The 22,198-nt window shown below is 41.9% G+C and overlaps 1 protein-coding gene across 3 annotated transcripts in view; it reads right to left on the reverse strand.

The window, feature by feature from the left end:
• Positions 1–22,198, reverse strand: part of HDGFL3 (HDGF like 3) — a 40,187-nt gene that overhangs the window by 16,994 nt on the left and 995 nt on the right. The gene's annotated exons all lie outside the window — the stretch shown is intronic.

Genomic DNA, 22,198 nt, shown 5'->3' on the forward strand with positions numbered 1-22,198 from the left:
CAAATGGGGAACAGATGGTATCTCTGAGACTCTGCAGCCGGAAAACCGGACAATCTCCCATCGGGGCTTCCGGGTGGTGATGGTGGTACACAGTGCAAAATGCGTAACGTACACCAGGGAGGAGGACCTGGGACTCTCCTTCCACTGCGGCATCCTAATAACTGGTTTTGGTCACCACTCCCCTCTGGACTCCATCTCTTCTTTCACTTTTTATCCCTGGCTTTGTATTTCTCAAGATATAGCTGCAGAACAGCTAAGGGAGGGATGGTGAAGGTACTCTCCTGAGACAGAGCTGGGACTGGGACAAACCCCTCATGCTGAGCAGTGCCTAGACCCCATCTTCCGATGTCTGAGTGAGAGCGCTGGTCACAAGGCAGGAGGTTAGGCCCATGACATAGACTTGTCCATATTTAATTTTTCAGTCCTCTGGAACAGAAACAAGAGAGTCCAGGTGCCTACCCACATAAACCAGAAACACAGCACAGCTTTAAATACTGGCTAAGTGCCTGCCTTCCCAGAAATGGCACTTCTGAGCATATGTGGGCGTCTAAAACTAAGTGTCCAGAGAACTCTCTGGCTAAGAGGGAGCCTAATGAATCTAGGTATCTATAGGGCAACACCAGAGAGCAGGTGAATGGCTTGCTGCTTGGGTCTTAGGCAACTCAATCTAAACATAAGCATATTGAATCCTGCCAAATGTCACTGGAACAGAGAGCAAAGTGCTGACATACCAACGTTATACGAAATCTGCTCCTCAGCAGAGCACGGGGATGGAACCTGCATGTTTTCACTCAGGAGGCCAGGCCCACATGTGCTTTCCTTCTCTTTTCGTGCCGAAGGACCCCAAACACTGAATTCTTGTTGATTAATAAACACCAGATTGTTTTCAAAGGATGTTCTCTTTCACTGTAAAGCATCTGCTGGCTACGTAGCTCTCAGAGGAGTACAAACTTTTATAAGGATTCAAGTCCTTTTGGTCTTTCTGCAAGGACACCCATTGGGGACAGAGAAACCAGAGCCACATGTGGAGCTGTAACATCACAGGACTCCCTTCTGCAAAAGAAATGGATGCCTATCTTTTAGGTCTAAGTGAAGCATCCTCTGAAGCTATGCCAAAATCAGGGGATATAAGAGCACTTCCAAACCATTCCCTGTCCCTTTTCTGCGGCACGACTCAGGCATGTGGATGGTGGAGCTCTTGGCACGCCGGGCCCTGTGTCACTGTGTACTCACTGCCCAGCACGGTCTGCAGGAGACAATCGGCGATGGTCAGGTGTCACACACCTTGTGGGCACCACCATTACCCAACTTCTCTTACTTAACAAAGTTAATGAATTGATAAATAAAAGGAGAATCTATTATTTAAATGCACACGGAAGGAAGATACACACTAGTGGAAGATGGAAGCCTGCATTCACTTTTAGTTCAGCTGTGTGTAAGAAGGAACTGAAACAACATGACAGGCTGTTTGGTGTCCTCTTCATCATCAGGAATACATAGAGGAAACACTGCCAAAGACATTTTTTTAGAACTCATTATTTTCTGACATTAACTATTTGTTTTTAAGTAAGTGCCCACCCATAATGTGGTTATTTGTTCACTAATTAATGACTTAAATAAAGGTATTAGACTGTAACAGTGATAAAAAGCCTGCAGGGGAAAAACAACATAACTTACTTTACAAACAGATAGCAAGTCACGGAGATAGTATGTCCCACTGTGCAACACATTTTATGCCTCCTTAAAGATGGAATTATCTATGCGTCAGACCAAAAAAGGCTGTGCTGGCAGTTTACCAAGTACGGAGGCAATACACCTCAACTGTCTGGATGCCATAGCCATCCTCCTCTTTATTATGACAAGGAAGATGTCCAGAGAGATACTAGACCCCAGAAAAATGTGGACTCCCGTGACTGAGACAAACAACGTCTGCTGGGACTTGAGTATGAATCTCATTTGGCCGCTTGAAACGCGGCGCCAGTTCTGGGCTGCATTACAGAACAGTGCAGTCCAGTTACTGTCTCAGCCCTTTAAGAATTTCTCATGAAATAAAGTGAACAGCTGTAAATGATCAGTAAAGCAGAGGAATGAAGACATGCTTAGAAGGGAATGCTGATCAGAAGGGAATGGGGATATGCTCCAAAGCAACGTGCTATGCTCCAAAACAGTGAGGATCTTCTCCTAAGCAACATCCCAAGGGGAGTTAAGCCTCATGTTGTATTCCCAGCACTTTATACCGTTAGCTAAGAAGCAGCACCAAAACAACAAAGGACAGCACACACATCTGTCATGCAGCTCACCTGCTCCCCATTTTGTGGCATATTTCTTTATTCATCCGAGTATCCCCTCTGACTACGTATCATCACAGGAAACCATAAAAAAAAGCTTTTCATAGCTTCTGAAAGTTGGCATACACATACAAACACATGCAGTATAAATCTGCACTAAACAGCTCAAGGATAGACCATTAATGCTCGCACTCTAACATTTCACTGTGCAGCTGAGGTCAAGACTTTTGCTGCCTTCACTGATTTTGCTGTGAGCTCCCAGCTCTCAGGCTTATGTTGCTAGTACTGTAATGAGGTTGAATATGAAATGACAGTGCTATCTTACGGCCATTTAACTCCAAGGCAAAAACTCCAGGGAATTTAGTGAAGGATGAGACCCTCTGCCACTAGGAAAAATCTCTTCCCTTTTTACCTGTTTCACACGAATCCCTGCATTACAGACCATGAGAGGAGGGCTTTGCAGAGTCCACCCATTTCCAGCAAAACCACCTTAGCCCTCCATGAATTCTGAGCCCCTAAGTGCTTATTTAGCTGCAGAACAAGCCCAGCACTCTTTGGTGATTGCTGCTGTTCTGTAGTACCAGAAAGCAAGCAGTATAAGCAACCATACTGCAGCCTCCTGCTGCTGCACTCAGTCACAATTCATTCCCATCCTACAAGATGTTTTGGTTAAATATGCTGAAGATTTGGATCTGATATTTTTCCCATATCAGCATGATCAAAGACAGAGAGAGAGGGAGGGAGAGAAAGAGAGCGAACGCGTGAGCACAAGAGCAAGGAAAGCATCACTGCTTCGAACCAGGAACAAAAGAGATAAGAGCACCCATACTAGGACACTGTGTTGTAGTCACAGAAACCTCACTAATGACTAAAGCATCTATCAGAGAGGCAGACTGCAATTGCATTTTGCTCCTGGAAGGAAACAAACAGATTCTAAAGTACCCGTTATAACCTGCAATCAAACAGGAGATCCATCCCCTCCTGAACCCGAGCAGACAGTGGGCTGGAGCTTGTTGCCACAGAAATCAGTGACAGCAGTGTATGGTGTGCAAATCTGATACGTGCATCAGCAACATCATGGGCAGCCACTTCAATTATGGCTAAAATTAAAGCAGGTGGTTTCAGATTTCGAGTTTTATCCCCTTTGCTCCCGTTGCTGTCATCTGCTTAATGAATAACAATTGCTTTTTTTTTTTGCACAACCTCAGCAGAGCTGCACTTCCCAGCATTTGTTTGCCAACCAAGCAGCAGAGCTTTAAAGACGTAACTGTACTTTTTTTTGGGTTTGGGTTGGTTTTTTTTGGTAAACAAATGCCGGGCTTCTAGGGTCAGGAACACTGAACAGAAAATTCAGCCTGGACCTCTCAAACCAGAGGAGCAGGGCTTCATCAAATGGTGTTGCTAGGGACTACCAATGTGCAAGCAAGAAATCTGTCTCCTTACATTGTAGTTTACAGGCTAGGATGTACACGCAGCCCAGATATTTTGCTCTCAGTGGTGCTGAGCAATTGCTGACTTCTCAGGTGGTATTTCCAACTGGTTCTCACAGGCTGGGTTTGGCAGTACTCATACCGCACCGCTTTCTTCCCAGTTGCCATGAGGTTAGGGACCCTGGGGAGAGAGGCACCGGCTGGGTGGGTTGGGCTGGAGCTGCGGAGCCACAGCCCTGCCAGGAGGACAGCGCAGAGCTGCCCTCCGAGAACAACAGTGGCTCCCACAAACACAAATCATCCCCGTGCCTGCCGGTGGGATAAGGCGGCATATTCCAAACAGGTGGAGGAGCTCCCTGGGAGGGCTGGTGCAGAACCAGAGGAAGCTGCACCCCCTCCTGGGTGTTCTGCTCCGCAGAGCTCTACATCCCCTGCAAAATGGGAAACGTGTCTCTCTGAGACACAGAGAAAACGGCAAGCTTTGTCTCTCAGCTTGCCTGTGTAAAGCAGCTTTCTGTGAGGTTTACATTATTGCAGCAGTCAAGAAAGGGGCAGTTCTGCCCATCAAGGCAGAAGGGCATCCCAGATGCGTCTTCTTCCACTTGGAGGGACAGCAGGTGTCATGTTGTATGGCTATCACAAAATCTCTGTGCTGTGGATAAGCTGCTGTTCAGAAGCAGGAATTCCAGGCTGTCAGGGTGGCTTTCGGACCAGACCCTATTCCATTATGTTCCAACAGAATCTCACACTGCAAATAAAAAGTAGTATGCAAAAATACCTATCCAGTCCACGTGTACAGACAAGAAAGCTTTACTTCAGCATGCAGAGATGCTTAGGTGGGCATTGAAACCACAAGAACAAGTCCTTTTATTTTGCAAAAAGAGGGAATTAAAACTGCAGAGCAGTAATCGCTGATTGTTTTGACATACTGTAAATGCCTTTGATTGGCAAAAGCACACAGAAGCATTGCAGAGATCAGTATCTCCCACTGAAATCCCTGGAGTCACTGCACAGCAGTTGAGCAAAGGCCTATAGTATTTTTGCTGGAAAGTGGTTCAAGTTGCTTATTATTGCCCAACACATGCAAGCAGCTTGATATTTTGCAGTTAGCTTATTAGCAAAACTCCAGATGGATAAAAGCAATACTCTTCAAAATCCATTATTAAAATAGGATATTTTGCTTTTCTACAACGTTTTTATTCAGATGGATTTAATATGGTTTTTAATAGCTAATGCTATTGGGAGTCAGCAGTATGGCAGTATCTTTTCTAAACCATTATTTAAAATACTGTTCTGTAAAATGTAAAATATTAATTTTTTTTCCCCCAGAGGATCCTAAAATGTAAAAAAAAAAAAAGAAAAGAAAAGAAAAAAGAAAAAAAATCTAACCTCCTTCAAGCTAAAAACTGTGACTCAGATTCTGTAGTACTTAAATTGAACAGCAATCCAACTAAAGCTGATTGGAGACTGCAGAATTTTTCTCTCATTTATCAGGACTGTAAGACATTTGAAGTAGAGCACAACTCCTTCCCCGATGTACATCACATACTAGAACTTCTAGTGTGGAATGCTGGCATATGCACTTTTTCACCCATTAAAAAAGATAACCCTGTGAAGGGTGAGACTAGAAGCAGAATCCAACTTAATAAGGTGGAATTGCACAGCTACAAAAGTAAAAATTAAAAAACTCTCTGGGCATGGAAGAGTGCCACCAGCAAAAACAAAAAGCAAAAAAAGATTAAAAACAGCAGAGCATACTTTTGAGCACTGCTGAAAATGGCTGAAGGGTATCCTGCAGACAGCCAGAAATGACAATATAAAGACATCAATCCTCCTTTTTTTCTGTGCATGCTTAGGACCTCAACGAGATAGAAGACAATGAAGGGTTAGTTGGAGTCCAAACAATGCTGGCAGGCAGTCTCACTGGGAAAGATCAGCAGTCTTGCAGCTGAGTTCAGCCCCTTTACATCCCTAATTAGCAGCATATTTTTAAGACAGAAAGTTGAAATACACTTTCTGCAGAGCTGCTTTAATCTTCAATATGAAAATGGGGCCAAAGCTTAGTTCTGCGTGACTGGTATCTATATGCATGACTTTGTAGATAACAGATCTATTCATGTGATTCAAGTCCTCTGTGGCTGGTGGACAAGAAGACTGTCAGAAAAGGAGACTCCAGGGATACAAAGAATAGTCCTATCTCTGCCTCTGGCCTCTAGGATGACTTTGGCCACATCACTGCATCCCCTTCAGTCTCACTTTTACAAATGGGGACTATGATACTGTTCTCGTTACAAAGCACTTGAGGTCCACTGCTAAAATGCGAGGTATTACTAATAACATACCTCCAGCTCTGACAGAGGAGGATTTCAGGGTACCAAACTGGTATCAAATCCTCCCACTGAGCACACCCCAAAGTCAGACTGCTGCAAAAATGCTCCATTTTCTCCAAATGAAGTGTTTCCCTGCCACTGTGAGTGAAGCAATGGTGCCACCACTAGGATTTTTTTTCCCCCAGTCTGTTCCCTAAGGAAAGGAAAGGATGTGATCACACTATTTTCAGTCTGACTCTCACCTGCAATAACTCAAGGACATAATCAGACAATTTTGCCAAACCAGCCAGAAGGAGAAAGGCCAAAGAGATATTAAGCTTCCCCACATTTTGTGATAAATAGGCTGTCCATCAGAAGACGGACAGACAAGTAGTCCATATGCTGAAAGACAGCTTGCAATTACAGGCTCAACCAAAACATCAGACAACAGGGAATCCACATAAAGGCAAGCCAGAGAAAAATAAGCTTCTTAAGTTTCATGGCTCACAAAATTACTTTTTATTTGTGGATGGGTGGGGAGAGGTTGTTCATTTTCAACAAATATTGCCAGCTCTGAGGCATTTCATGTGTACTTTTCTTCCCTTTAAGCATAGGGAAGCTTGATTCTCCTTTGTCTGAATTATTCCTCAGACATCAAAATGCTGTTTTTAAATGTACATCCATGTGAGCAAACTATAGTGAGCCCACTAAGACCAAATGAAAGTTTCTGATGACAAAATCTGGTTATCCTACTTTATCATCTTACTACAAATATACTTGTCTTGAAATATAAGTGTGCAAGAAATGCACATATAAAAATGTGCTTGGAAGACATACAGAAAATAAAAACTAATTAACCAGTCAAGACATCAACAAACAAGGAATTTTAGGGACTGCACATTCACAAACACCATATTTTTCTCCTGCAACTCTCTTCTCATAAGCCAAAGGGACATGAAAAGTCGTATCATCTTCCTCCCCAAAGTGCTCAGATAAACCCTGCCACCTTCCGTAGCACATCTGCTAGAAAGAGGGCATGAATGGTGTAAGAACTCATTCGTCTGAGGAATATTTTTTGGCCTTCCAATATTTACACTAGAATTTTACTAATTCATTGACGTTGTTTGTTTTTAAGGAAAAATGTTATATTTATGAGATAGGTTTTTTTAGCCAGTCAACTTGATCAAAATCTTTTCAATCAGATGCAGCCTGCCTAGAGCATTGACATTTGGTCAAATACACACAACCAAATTTTATACTCGGGGCTCATCTGTTCAACATATCCAAAGCTCCATATTCCACTGTTCAAGCTTTTATTAAAAGAAGTGTTGCTAGTCCTTATACTCTTATTGGCACACTTAAAGCCAAAAGGTAAGCAAATTTCTGGAAGATTGCATTCTCCTAGACTTGGCTGGCTTAATTTACTATTTTTTTCCCAATGTAATTTACTTCCCCCAAAAGTCAGTTAAAAAACTTGGATTGGCACAATATTTCCAGGCTGAAGAATATCGAGTGTCCCCGTGCAATATTTGGTCCAGTTTCCCACAAAGTACACAAAACCCTGTTGACACTACAGCTTGCGGCTAAAATTGTTTTGAGTAAGGAAACGTGATCGATGGAGACTGCAGGTCCTGAACATGAGCCTCCAGTTTGCATCAGGGTGGACACAAACATACTAGAGACAATGAAGGGAACAATCTGCTTCGCTTGCTGGAGACCGCAGGCTCCTGCTAAGGAGAATTCAAGCTTGACACTCTGGAGGTTGCAACTGTCATCTGGGCCTCTGGGTACAGAAAACCTTCCTGCTTGTCTCCTCTGTGGCCTGCTTTGTTACCGTCAGTTGCAGCTAAGGAGTATAATATCAGGGGACTGAAACACTCCTTGTCACTGAACAAGTGCCTGCATAGGAAAAATGCTTACTGTTACATGGGAAAAGAACACAAAATCTTTGTCCCTTAAAAGCACAGAACATTTTTAGTGTCCTGCAACCCTCTGAGGTTTGGGTGCAGCAGTATTGATGAGACTACATGAGTGTCCTGACCAGTCCTCCAGAGGGAATGGAGACACAGCTCAGCATGTATTTGTCTTCATTATGTTGCTCTCTGTGGACCCACGGACAATAAAGACTCATGCTCTTAAATACCTGAGTGTATGTGTTCACACCAGAATCCCTATTTGCAGGATTTAAGCAACTACTTCAAAACATAAACTTCTGTTTCACATTATCATAAACTAATTTACCTATTACCTACCCACCTTTTTGCAAGCACAGGCCGTCTGCACCAGCTGAGCTGCATACACAGCACAGAAGCCACACGAAGTGGTATCTTCTGCAGGCACTGAGTATGGTGGAGGTCCCTGAACAGACACTACATTCTGGCGCTGAGGACTGCAGAAGCAGAGGCATGCTCAGAGCATCAAATCATGGCACTTAGGGTGCTCATGTGAAGATGGCGGACTGGGACTCTTCGGCTGCGGAGAGGCCTCAGTCTGGATTTTGAGACTATGGGATAAGTATAATCACCAAGCACCACCAGCACGCAGGCCAATTATTTTGTTGTGATGCAAGTAACACGTACAACAACAACATGTACACAATCTGAGGGGAATGAGAAGCAATGAAATCTAATTGCAAAGCCAATGAAATGGAGTGATTTGCAATAATTTTTCAAAGGCAGGTTTTCCTGTTTACTCTGCTGACAAACAGCAAACTTGTACCTGCAGAAAAGCTTGGCATCTGTAGAAAGCCTAGGGTTGCTATAAACCTAACAACTGTCTGTAAATAATTGTTTCCATTACTCCCGCAGCCTTAGCCACCATCTGTGGTACAAACCAACCAATTAAAACAGCAGACTATTTTGCTAAGATGGAACTTTTGCCTGTGTTGACTGGGTCGCTAAAACCATGGAATGAAAAGAGATTCGTGGAGTCACAGTGGTCTCTGTGCAGCACTTGGACCCAACTTTGGTATTTTTACAGGGTTTGCTTTCAATCTCTGCTCAAGATTTCCAGGAGCTGTCATTATGGTGTCAAATACCTTCTTTGCAAAGTCCCTCAGTCTAGGTTAAACTCTTAGGAATTTTAATCTGTCTGCCTAAAGAGACTCAGGAACAAGTTTTTCCAAGCCAAGTCATACTCCTCCCCACCTGCCTGTTTTTCTGCTTCCAAAACCTCAGAATGAGAGTTTTCATTTAGTTTTGACCAAAAATATAATGTTGCTGAAATTTACTTAGATAGTCCCTAAAAGATTAACAACCTTATTTATCAAAACGAACATTTTCCTCAAAAAAACCCCTCAAAACCCCCAAAAAACCCTCAAGCAGCAGCTTACAGGAATGAAACTCTTTATATAAAAATGTACAAAGCACTCCATTATGTAAATGCAGACCTACAAACTTAAATCCTAATTACTAAATCATGTTAGAGAAAAATTACTCGAAATAATAAAAACATGAAAGACAAAAAGATGTATTTTTAGACATGTAAGTGGCATTAATGTCAGAGACAAGAGGAAAATATCAATATGGTAGTGATCAGACTTGCTAGGGTGGCATGCCCATTATTCTAAAAAATATATTTTACATCACAAACACTAAACATGAGTTTCAAACATGTGAGTACTCTCTTTTAATTTACATGGATTAATCATGGGCTTGAAGTTGCCTATATGTTTATATACTTGTAGGATTAAGAGTTACTTTATAACATCCTTTCTTTCTATCCAATAAGTTAACATGAATATGTGTATGAGGTATCTGTAAGTATTTTATGTTTCTTTCAAATAACCTCTCAGAATATCGTGTTACCATGAACACGAGTTATCTACAAAATCTGGTGATTCAGCTGCAGTTATGTTACAGAAGTCACAAAGTTTACTCCAGAATCTGCTTTCTTCCCAAAGTCTCTGATTTTCTCTAATTTTCCTTCTCTAAACAAGACCAAGGGGTTCTGGCCATTGCTCTCTCTCATTTCTATACTGGACTTGGAGGGGTAATCATAAGATTAATTTTAAAGAAATGATGATCTTAAAAGGATACAGGCTGCCAAGGGACAAATTACACATGTGGAACTGTAATAGCTGTTTTCCCGCACACATTAATATTAAATTTTTAAAACACTCTTTACCTCTGAATCAGGAATGGCATCCATACCAAGCATGGGAGCTTAGCACTCTCCCTTGGCAGCTCAATTAAAAAAACATGTTTTAAATCAGGTTACCATTTTGCTTTAAAAAGCGGCTGTAAAGAAAAAGTGTATTATTCTGACTCATATTGTGCAAATAACTGGGAAAAGGCAATTACACATAAAAGAGAACTTGGTCAGTGAGATACATACCTGGAACTAGGAAGGACATTAGGGAACACTGCACATACAAATTATTCCTAGGATCCTGATACAGTGTTTATATACACCTCATACAAATCAACAAAATCCAACCAAAAGCCTTTCAGTCAGTATTCAAAATTTTAATTCTAAGTGTCACTTGCCTTTACTTTTTAATGCACTGGTGGTGACACATGACGTGCCCAAACCATGCTCCACAACCAACGAGTTTTAGCTCACATTGCTTTTAATTGTCAAGATCCCCAGTTCAGTCTTACATGTAGCAATCATGATGGCATCCTTTTCAATAAATCTGCATTGGAGACAACCCTGACACCCCTGTTACTATACCAGGTCAACTGTATTGCTGACATTTGACAAACAAGTAAACTAACACCTTCATCTAGCAGCAAATGTTTCAGAAAAAGTATAAGCTTTTCATTAAAAAATTGTTCCCCCTGCTCCCACATCTGCTAAAGAAGCTGGTGTTTCTTCTTAACATATTGCCACTAAAATCTTTATTATTATGGGCTTCTAGAAACTTAACAGCTAGAGGCTTGATCCTGCAAGCACAGCTGGGCATACAGTTTGGCAGCATAAACAAAGCCATTGTCTTTGTATGATCAGATCTCATCCAGCACAATAACATGGCAATTATATACGCAGGTGAACCCATTCATTTGTGAGGCAGGAGATGGCATAAAATATCTTCCAAAAGATAAGGAGAAAACATTCACAGAATTTTAATGCTGAAGAGCCCTATCTGACAAATGTGTCTTCTCTAACCTGTTTTCATCCTTTAACAAGGAATTCTTGTCATTTTACCAGAAGTACCAATTCAAGAAACCTGCTCAGAAAACTGACCCACTCCCTTAACAACAATAAAAAGCTCCAAGCAGAGTATCTCAAATAAATGCAAAGAAAACAAAATAATAACAGATAGAACAAGCTTATTACTGGTGATGTATCTTAGCAGACATTAAAATTCTAACCACAAGGCTTAATAACTTTATGCTACCTTCTTCTAAAAGCTGTGGTAGAAATACTGACTGTGACGAAGTAAAATAAAGTTTGCACAAGAGGAAGATTTTTAAAAAGAACTCTTGATAAAAAGCAGCAAAAGGGGTACCTGAAAATGTGAACATATGTGAGTCACCTGATCCAGACACCATACGAAAAGAATTATCTGTTGAGTTTGCTGCACCACTAATATCTTTCAAAAGCCCTGGTATTTGGAGAGGCACAGCAGTAAGGAATGTCATCTTTTTTTTTTTTTCTTTTTTAAGATGAACGTCTGCCTTCTCCCTTAGGCTGTGGCCCTACTTTATGTTTCTACAGGCACTGCAGCACACATGTAAGCAGTTTTATTGAAATCAAGGAATCTTTATGCAGTCGAACTCATTTGCTGCCTTTGGGACACGGGATAGGTATCATCTTCCTTCCGCTATTCCATAACAACCAGAACAGCAAGCCTCCAGCCCTGCAGTGGATCTGCACAGGGCTACTTCTAGAACACATAAAAAGCCCACGCCCATGCCTGCTGGAGGATAATGAAACACAGTGGTAATAGGACGCTGCTAAGAACACAGGAACCTCAATTCTGCAAACACTTCCACATGTGATTAATCCTGAATGAACGCTACCTAATTGGATTCCAGATAATAGTGTCTGAAGAAATCCTTACAGAAATACAAATTTACACTGGCTCAGATGGAAACAGCGACATCTGGGCTGAAAACTGACTAGCGATTAATTAGTTTAAGAAAAAGATGACAAGGGATGCCACTACACTAGGGCACAGTGCCTGGCATGAGATGCCTTGCTTAGGTGTATTCCTTGCCAGGAGCTGCCTCACTTAATACCTTCTTTCATGTTCTGGAAGAGGCATGTGGGACAGCAAGCTGGGAACCTTTGCAAATATTAAGACAAAGATAGTCTCATGCTCCTATGTATGTATGCATGCATAAACATGCAGTCACGTCACTACATCCAGTGATGGTAAAACCAATATGACAACTGACTCACAGAGTCCTGGGTCTGTGAGAAATACAAGCTGCAAGTAACCCAAAATTTAGTTTGCAAAAGGAAAAAGCTAACACATCTGGGAAAAAGGATTGGCAATGTAAGAGAGAGAAAGCTGGAAGCAGCAACACTACAGGAAGCCAATAGTGGACCACAAGTTACATTTGAACAACCAATGTGCTGCAAAGGTCAAGGCAATATGCAGAAATCCCCATATGCAAACACACATCCTGCCAGAGAGCTGGCAGACAACCCCCACGTGGTGCGACCGCACCCAGGAAAATTATTTTGGCCCTGTGCAGGTCACCCCCGTACAGGCTGGTAACAAGTTGAAGGAAGCTAAAGAAAAATACACAGGTATTTATGTCAACACACACACACCAAAAAGCAATCAATGGGGCTAGAGGGGTTGATTTACATACAGTGATGAATAATAAACTATATCCCAAGGAAGGAAGACAGGCCATGCATGGATGGCCTCACTTCTGCTATGGGATGCAAATCACACCCCTCCATGCCTCCTGGCTCTGGAGCCCCCTCAGCCATTGTGCTTGGGTGGTCTCTGCACAAGCAGTAGGAAAGAGAAAGGCAAAACTTGAGAAGAGGAAGGACACAAACCTCCTTTTGTGGCAGAGTGCTCTGCTTTCTGGCATCATCTTATGCTGCTTTGTCAGGATGGCCAACCCATGGCACGTGCTAGTCTAAACGCCACTCCATCAGTGCCTTCCTCCCTTCCCCTCCACCCCACAGCTGCTGAAATGGGAAGATACTAATACATGCCATACAAAAAGTGAACCGTAAGTGCCCTACATCTAAAGTTTTCCCAAAGGATATGCGGAAGAGGAGCTGAAGGAACTGCCTCCTAGTTAACAAACAATAGGTAAAGGACTATGGTAACAACCAGGAACGGAGACCTGCATTCTTGTTGTCTTCATGTGGAGGAGGATACCCCATCCTCCAGGAATTAAAAGAAGGGGTTCACTGTATCCCTTTCATGGAGGCTTGAACACTGTAAAATGTAAGATTTGTGGAGCTGAAGAAAAACTAGCAAAAAAGAGCTGCTTGTATCCAATGACTTTCTATGCAAAACACACAAACATATCAAGGGAAGGACAGCAACTCCAGAATTGCTCTTTGCACCTATAGCATTTGCTCCTTTATCTGTACTTTCCTGCTGCTTCTCCCACCTGGATTGCACCTCCAGACTGATGCTACGTATCTCTGTAAGGTCACTCCCTATGTTATTATTAAGCTTCAATATGTACTTATATTTAGTACATTTAGTAATCCAGTCTGATATGGGATTGATTCCCAGAAATGGTTTGCATTATTGTGCAATTGTGACTCAAGCTCTCCCAGACTTAAAGTTTCTTCTACTCATTGCCTCAGTGTGGTTTTACTTTCTGAGTGGCTTCACAGGTAGGTGCTTTCCAAGCCCAAGGTGTACAATGTTGCTGACCAAAGGCTGACACACTGTTTCCTAGTTGACATCAGTGACACCACAGTGATACCTGTAAGATCCCAACAGTCTGGAATTTTTTCCTTCCTCCCTGGCCCTACTTACTCTGCTGTACATAGAATGCTTTGTTAACTGATGGTCTTAAAGAAATTCTCTGGTGTATGATATTCCTTGCCCTGTTTTTCCTCCTTTGTTACATGATGTCTTCTATTCAAGCAGCCAAACTAGAGCTGGCAAACAGCCTCTCTCTAGGTTTTTTACACGTTGCTGCAAGGCAAAATAAACACTTGTTTCCAGTTTGCATTTTTGGGGCTACAGATTTATGCTAATTATCCTTTCAGTCTGCTAATGGAAAACTGAAAGAGATTTAGATGTACTTTTCTAAGGCAGAGACCAAAGCCTATGGACACCTGTCCTTTCTGACGCTGGGCTTTGTCCTACCCAGAGCACAGTCCAATGTGGTCTCCTCCCTTTATGATAACTCTGAAGGCATTTTCAGATTTCAGCAGGGCTTTACAAAAGGCCAGGAGACAGAGATTAAAACCTTCTGAAATTCAAGAACATAATGTGTCTTTTTGGAGCAGCAATGATGCCAAGGATAATATTTGGGTTGGCCTGAGACCATTTGAAGGATGAGGAACTTCAGAACAGGGCAATAGGAACTACATCATTACATGGGAAGTTCATTGTTTTGTTAAGATGCTGTAGTATTTACTCAAATTTCTTACCTTCCTTTTGTTTTCTAGAACAAAAAAAACCCCAACCCCAAAGCCAGGTCTCGTATATGCTTCAGGTAAAAGTAAGTATTATCAAGACTGTCACATCAAATAGTCTGAGTAGAATAAAAGAAAACTGGAAATGAATCTGCAGTTTATTTCCAATTTCTGTATCAGGTTTAGAACTGGCTGTTACACAAATGAATGAAACAATCTCGGATGTGCAGAGCCAGTAATGCAGAGACCTTCCCAAGAGGAGGAAGCAAGGATCTGTTTCCTTCTTTAAGTTTTAGAAGCTTTACCTCATGATACTCTCTTGTTTGCCAAGTATTTCTTGGAATCTTTCAAGTAACTGTTCATTCTAGTTGCTCCTATTGTGCTTCAGCCAAACTACTGGGCCTTTCTCTGTTGATGGTGCCTCTATTGGAGTCCAGAGCCAAGTGATGTGCTACCATGGCAATGTGCTACACCTATGTTTTAAGCATCTATCTTTTCTATGGGAGTCTGTATATCTATGCACAGAATAGGTATGCGTATACACACACATACATATCCATGGTATGTAGAGATCAGAGATACAGACGATACAGGGGCAGACTTGAAAAGTACGAAGGTACCTAAAGACACAGCAAAGTACTGATGTTCAGCTAATTCCTAACACCTTTAAAAAGCTGGCTGCACAACCTCTTCCTGCCTGCTCCACACAGGCTACTTTCCAGTGTTTGTTGCTATATTTATCACTTGAATTACAGTATTACTGAGAGGCCTCAGGCAGACTCATTCTCCCTTATGCCTCTCGAGCATACAGTGGAAAGGTCTTTACTGCTCAGACAACACCATTTCAAACAGTTATAATGTCCAAGCTCTCTACATTGTCATCACTTTTCCAGCATTATCAGGAAATCCTCTCATCTATCCTCAAATGACAATTGTATATACTTACTGTCAGAATCACTTGCTTACAAGATTTTTATTACCCTAAATGTATGAAGACTCGTTAATGCATTATTGTGATGGGGAAATCAGGAAATGAAAAGTTAAGACTGAAAACTCAGCCTTTGTTTTGCTGTCTATGCTTACAAAAAATTCATTCCAGTTGGAGGTCCTAAAAGGTTCTTTACATGATAATAAAAAGAAGCGATCTGTCAATTAATGTAATGGAAACTAACATTTCTCATATCTTTTTGCAGTAAGAACATACAGATTGACTTGACAGGCTACAGATTTCACTGAAAGGGGCACTCTTCCTTCAGACAAAACATATATCCAATGATTTCCATGAGATCAGCTGATGAAAATTACTCAGTGGCTTCAAAATTACATGGAAAAATAACTAACAAAAAGTCTGTACAGTATGAAAAACTTTAATTGCTTATTGCCTCAAAACTTCTGAGACAACTGTCTTCATTCTGGGTTAGCTTCGTTTGGACTTAAAATCTTGACGCTGCAGAAGAAAATGTATTCATCTATTGTCATTTACACAGAAAGATCAGATTTGCACATTTGGTGCTAGTTATTTAAACTAATCAAAGAAAAAAACAACCAAAAAACCAAACACCCAAACCAGAGAGATTTAAAGAACTGAATTTAAAAGAAGTTTTCCCAAATGTCCCTGCTGTGCTAACAACAAACATAGAACATCTTGGCCCCAAAATGATTCGTTTGCCAAACAAGAGCAACTGGAAAGGTTTTACTGTAAGCTATGGTTCAACTTTATGTATAAAAATTACTCCAATTTTATGCTACAATCCTCAGATGAAATCTGTTTTTAAGTCACACTTAAAGCAGAATGCAGGAGCATGGAGAAAGACCATCAGCTGCTGAGGTTCCCCACCTTCTGAACACTAGGAGAATTCACACTTCACTCGTTATTTTTGTTTTAGGATATGAAGGAAACAGTACTCAATGAGCTGATGAAGTCACTGAAAAGGCACTCACACCTACTCTAAACATGACCAGATATCTGCAAATAAAAGTTTAAATACTATCTAAGGAACATGTGTCAACCTGGTGCAGAAGGTTTAGAAAGTAAAAAACAATCCCATAAAGGACTCACTGCCTCAAATGTGTTCTTTTCAGATGCACCACAGCAGAAGTCATGGGAGTGCTGCCTGAAGAAGCCATGACTTCACCCTCAGTTCCTAGGTTAAGACAGACCTTTGCAGTGATCAGCAAATCATGTCTCATCTCAGAAAGGAACAGAGACCTGCCATGAAAAATTGCTTGCAGATCTCTGAGGAGAGTGATGTATGAGTGAGGTACATAATTAAAGAGGGATTGAGATGGAAGAAGCTGAGTTGGTAAAGGAGAAGTCACAGGAGACTCATATTTAGTAACACGGCAAAAGTGAGGTCATAAACCAGAGCAACCAAAAGGGGAAAAAGGAGAAAAGCACATGGTGAAGGACTGGACAGGTCCCAAACGGCCAAGGAGAAAAGCTCGAAAGACTGCAGACTGGGTTTTGGCAGAAAAACACAGAGAAAGATCTGTTGTCTATTTCTGATGGACCCTTTGAAGTTTTCTGGATCTAATCTGATTTTTGTCTGTCATTCTTTGCCAAAAAAGATAAACCTTGCCAGGGAACCTACCTTCCCTTATCCTTATACTAATAAGAAAACAAATGGTCTGTTTTAAATATCAAACACTTACGTAGAATCTTTCTTCTGTGATATGTTTGATAGTTTGATATTTCCAAGCTGTCATACTTGCAATTATAACTGACCTGGTTAAGTATCTTGTATTTTACCAAACTATGTTATAACACAGGCCTTGGTCCTACACCACAAGCTTCACCACAATCAACCCACTAGCTCCATCCATACTTCACTGAACTGGAAGACAGAGGTTTATTTAGTAAAATGCCTGTGTAGCAGTGTCCAAAATATATTTTTAAAATTTTTTTACTGATACTGAAAGTCTTCTGGAATTCTGTTACTCTGTAGTAGTAATTCCTTTTAACAGTCTATAATATTATATTACACTATAATACTATAGTGTTATTAGCCTTATCTTTTTAGGCTCTAGTCTAACAAAGTCTTTAAGCATAAGCTCGCCTTTAAGCCCTTCCCTTGGATTACTTTAAGGTGTCTTACTTTCATGCCTTGCTGGATGGGGGACATAGCCAACAATACTGAAAAAAATGCACTCAGCTAAAAACTATCATTTAATCATCACATTTATGATGCTTAGCCCACCACAGACACTAGTTCCCATTAAAATGACAGCATTTACTATATATTACTCTAAGCAATATACTGAAAATTTCATACCGATTTGCAACTCTAATATATTAAAGTGCCCCAAATACCATTTTGCCATTGCTATTGGCAGATGCTTAATAGTGACATTCACATATGAGGATTGTCAGCTAACCAGCAAATCCAGAGTTCAAGTAGGTGTTAATTCAGAGTAGCAGTAAAGGGACTGCACAAGGCAAACAGGAGTTGAGAAAACAGGATATTCACCTTCACAAGACAGTAAATACACCTTCATAATAATTAGAGTGACACCATCACTTTAAAGGCTGTGTTCTCTTCCCAGCACAAAATTTTCTAAACAGCTCTAAACATCCATGTGTTTTACACTAAAATACATTGTCTTACCTGCTTGGATCTCTTTTGTATTGTCCCAAATCAACTCTATCATCCCTACACAAACTACTTGTGTTTACCCAAATACAGTTCTTCTCTCCCCAGCTGTATGATCCTAGATTTCTGTTCAATAATGGCATCAGCCATTTACTTGGGCATACTCTTATTTTATTGAGGTCATTCCAGACTTTCTCCTCCGCTCTCTACAGTTGCGTTAACAGCTTCCTTCCTATTTTTAAATCAGCAGCTAATTTCAGCAACTAAGTGCTTATTGTTTCTTCAGGGTCACTCATAAGACAAACACCATTATTGATCTTTCTGAATCTACCACTACTTTTTCCCTTTTATCTCATCTGAGTGACTATTGAAGGGGCAATTTCTCAATAAACCAGGACATCTATCCTAGATAAACTAGGGTATCCGAAGAAAGAGATTTTTTCTGTCTATGTGTGCTAATACAGCTCCTATCACGGCAGTAGTCAAGCAACTCATAAATGTTAGTGATTTTGTCTCCACAACACCTTTTTAAAGGGAAAAGTGTTGTTAACTGTCTTTTACAAACAGAGAACTAAGACACAGAGGGATTTAGTGCTTCAAAAGCAAAGACGACTCATGAAATGTAGAATTAATTAAATCCTTATTTCCTATATTTTAACCACAACAGCATCTTCTCTTTATTTTTGCATGTACCCTGGATACACAATTGCTTATTTGTTGGATTACAGCGACTGATGACCTGGCCAGTTGGTATTTATTCTGCATTTTTGATGAGCATCTGAAGACAACTGACATCACAGGCTGACATGAAAACCGTGTTAAACCAAACTGCTGCCAGTATTTTATCTACTGTTATTATTAAGCTTCAGTACAATTCTTGGGGCCTAAACCCTAAACCTATTCACTGTCCTCCAGTTAAGCTAAAGGAAATTTTGGCTTTGCCCAAAAAAATGTGATACCAAAATGCAAAGCAGCCCTTCTAGGTAATAAGACCTAAGTGACATCTTTCAGACACCAAGTATCTAAAAGCATCTTTTGAAGAGAGTGGTTTTATTCACCAATTCTATTTTAACAGGATATGTAAAGATAAGATTTACCGGCCATTACCGTTTTGGCTAAGTGTGGCAAGCTTGGTCCAAATTAATTCTAGACCAATCCACAAAGGAACTTTAAATGCAGCTTGACTGCTATAATGCACCATCAATTATTAGACAAAATTTTTCAATGATCCCTGGGCGTACCATCACTATCTGGCCACTTTCTTCACGGTTTCTCTCTCTTTACTCACAGTGATGAAAGTCAGGCTTGCCGGTCCTGTTCTTGCTGATTGCTGTATCAACATACTTCCAAAGAGAGGGGGGTGGAAAGCTAACAGTCTAGGACTAGAGATTGCTGCCTACGCTGCATATGTCTGCAGTGTTGTGCCCCATGGAGCTGGCGGAGCCCACGAGCATTATACCTAATGAGAGACAAGAGTAACTGAGCTAGGTGCAGATCTCCACTACTGCAGCTGGACTGCTTCTGGGATCTGAGTTAGATTTTCTGTATGACACTATGCATGCACACAAAAATACACGGTTGATTCTGAGCCAGGTCAGTTATGTCTGTGTGTTTCTTTAAAGGGTAGGCAGAGTCCTTCTGTCCTGCTTTAACACTTCTCAGGTTTATTAAACACAGTTTAAGAAGTTTGTCCCTAGACAGGAAATTCATGCCAAAGGTCTCAAGAGGTTCAGAACACCATTTGGTAGGGGCAATAACACTGCCATTTAAGCGTAGTTACTTGTATTATTAAGCTAGTATATTAGCATGAAATAATGTAAGTTTTTACATGACAATACAGAGATCAAACACGCTAATTGCATAATGAATGAAGAAGTGGGTAGCAAACAGTCAAGGATCTGGAAACAAGTGACCCCCCTGGATAAAAGGCATTCAGTTAATCAGAGTATCTGAGTTGCATTCTCAACTCAAATACTTCTTTTCTTCTTATTTATATATAATGTTTTCTGCAAAACGAAATAAAGACTAGTGACCTCACTAGGTTTTTCCTTCGCTTAAGGAAGTCTGCATCAGGCAAAACTTGGCAACCAAGATGAAGAAAAGGTCTAGTAAAGATGGTATGAACTGTATTTTTCATGAGCAATACGTTAGGTTCAGGCAGACATCAGCCCGATCTAACATGAAGTTGTATGTAACGGCATCACGTCTTACAGGAGCACATTCTGTGCCTCTTGACACTCAGGTGAACTAAAACCCAGTACTAATGCTTCCCTCGCCTGACTGCTCTCTCCCTACCCGATTGTAGATTGTAGGCTCTCTACAGTTTCTACCTCCGCTTGCTAAGTCATGTTACAACTAGCGACTGCTTTGTCTTCACTTGAACTTTACATCCTGTTAGTTTGCACAAAGGAAGTAAGTTATGTTAAGAGCACACCTGTTTTTTCCTAGTGAAGATGTACTCTGTTGGATATTATTGCCATTCGGGTACCTATTTAGACACCCAGTCGAAGGCTATGACCAGCTGCATAGCATATAATGATTTTTTTAAAGGAAAGAAAACGTCATTAAAACAAAAGGCCCTGTTCTGCTTCTGGGTAAACAAATGGGAGTTTTACAAAGGCTCAAAAAGGAAAGGGATTAACATGCTTCAATGTGGTAATGGTCTCAACTGTTCACATTAAAATTTTCACAGTAAATTAAACCATGACAGAGGTAGGAAAGAAGTCAATTTTCAGTGGCTCATGCTGTTCTGCTGACATAAATTGCCATTTTTTAGGCAGTATATCCACCAACCTGTATAATAATAGACTAACAAAACCGCAACCCAGTGTTGATTAAGTTCGGCCTTTTGCATGCTAATTTTAGCCTGCTCTGCCAAAATAATTGAATGCACCACCTTATTTACATGCTTCTAGATATTTAGCACCCTCTCACTATCCTTTCTTCACCAACCTTTGCTTAAGCCTGTGGTGTTGGCCTTCCCTCCTTGTACGGTGTCTGCTCTTCAACACCTCTTCTCCCGCTTCCTCAGTTAGTTATACTAAGGACACCTTTCCACCACTTACACCCATCCTTTTCCAGGATTCTCTTGTCAAGGGCAATGCTAAACGTCAGTCCATCTTTATCCTGCCCATCTCTGTTTTCCTGCACGCTGCATACAACACTTCATTATCTTCATGCTCTTTGCAAAGACCAGCAACTTTCCTTGACCAGAAAATGATGGCATGAAGCACTACCCAATCGTCCCGGTAAGGTCGCAGAAGACAAGTAAATACAGACTCTCACTGGCTGATGCCTGCCAATGAGTTCACACGACACGTGTTACACAGCGAGTTTACACGACAGTGACCGAAAAGGAGGGAAGGGACAGGCCGTGTAAGTGTGCCACGGTACCAGACCCCCCAGCAGGAGAAGGCTCTGCTCTGCGTTACTGTAGGAGCACCAAAAATGGATGTTTAAATACAACGGGGTGCTTATCTGACTGCCGAATGCCCACGATGCCTTTCCACCTCAGTTAGTTACATCACGGCAGCGTAAATCAAAAAATGACAAAGGACCGTGAAAGAAAGTCAACACAGTAAAAGACACAATAAAGCAGGAGGCCCAACACCCCAAACCCCCGCGTACGGAAGGGTGGCCGCCGAGCCGCAGGGATGCCAGCACCCAGCGCGGACCCCGCCGCGCCTCGGAGCCAGGCCAGCTTCACCTCACCCAACCTCTCCGCACCGCGCCATGCCTCCCGCTCCCACCGGCGCCCTGGCCGCCGGGCTCTCCTCGCACCCGCCAGCCGGGGGACAACCGCAGCCCGACTCCGGGCCTCGGCCCTTTCCCCCTTCTGTGCCACCGGGCCTCGGCCCCTTCCCCCTCCGCGCCACCAGGCCTCGCCGCCTCCCCACACGGCCCCTCGAGACCTGGCCCTGCCCCAGGCCGTGCCCCTTCCTCACACCGGTCGCCAAGGCCCGGCCCGAAGCCTTGTCCCTCAGCCCGGGCCCTGGGCCGCGCTGGGCCGGGGGGAGGCGGCCGCCCTGCCCTGCCCTGCCCTGCCCTGCCCCAGGCGCCGGCCG

The sequence above is a fragment of the Haliaeetus albicilla genome, chromosome 12 (assembly GCF_947461875.1).
Source record: "Haliaeetus albicilla chromosome 12, bHalAlb1.1, whole genome shotgun sequence".
Taxonomy (NCBI): domain Eukaryota; kingdom Metazoa; phylum Chordata; class Aves; order Accipitriformes; family Accipitridae; genus Haliaeetus; species Haliaeetus albicilla.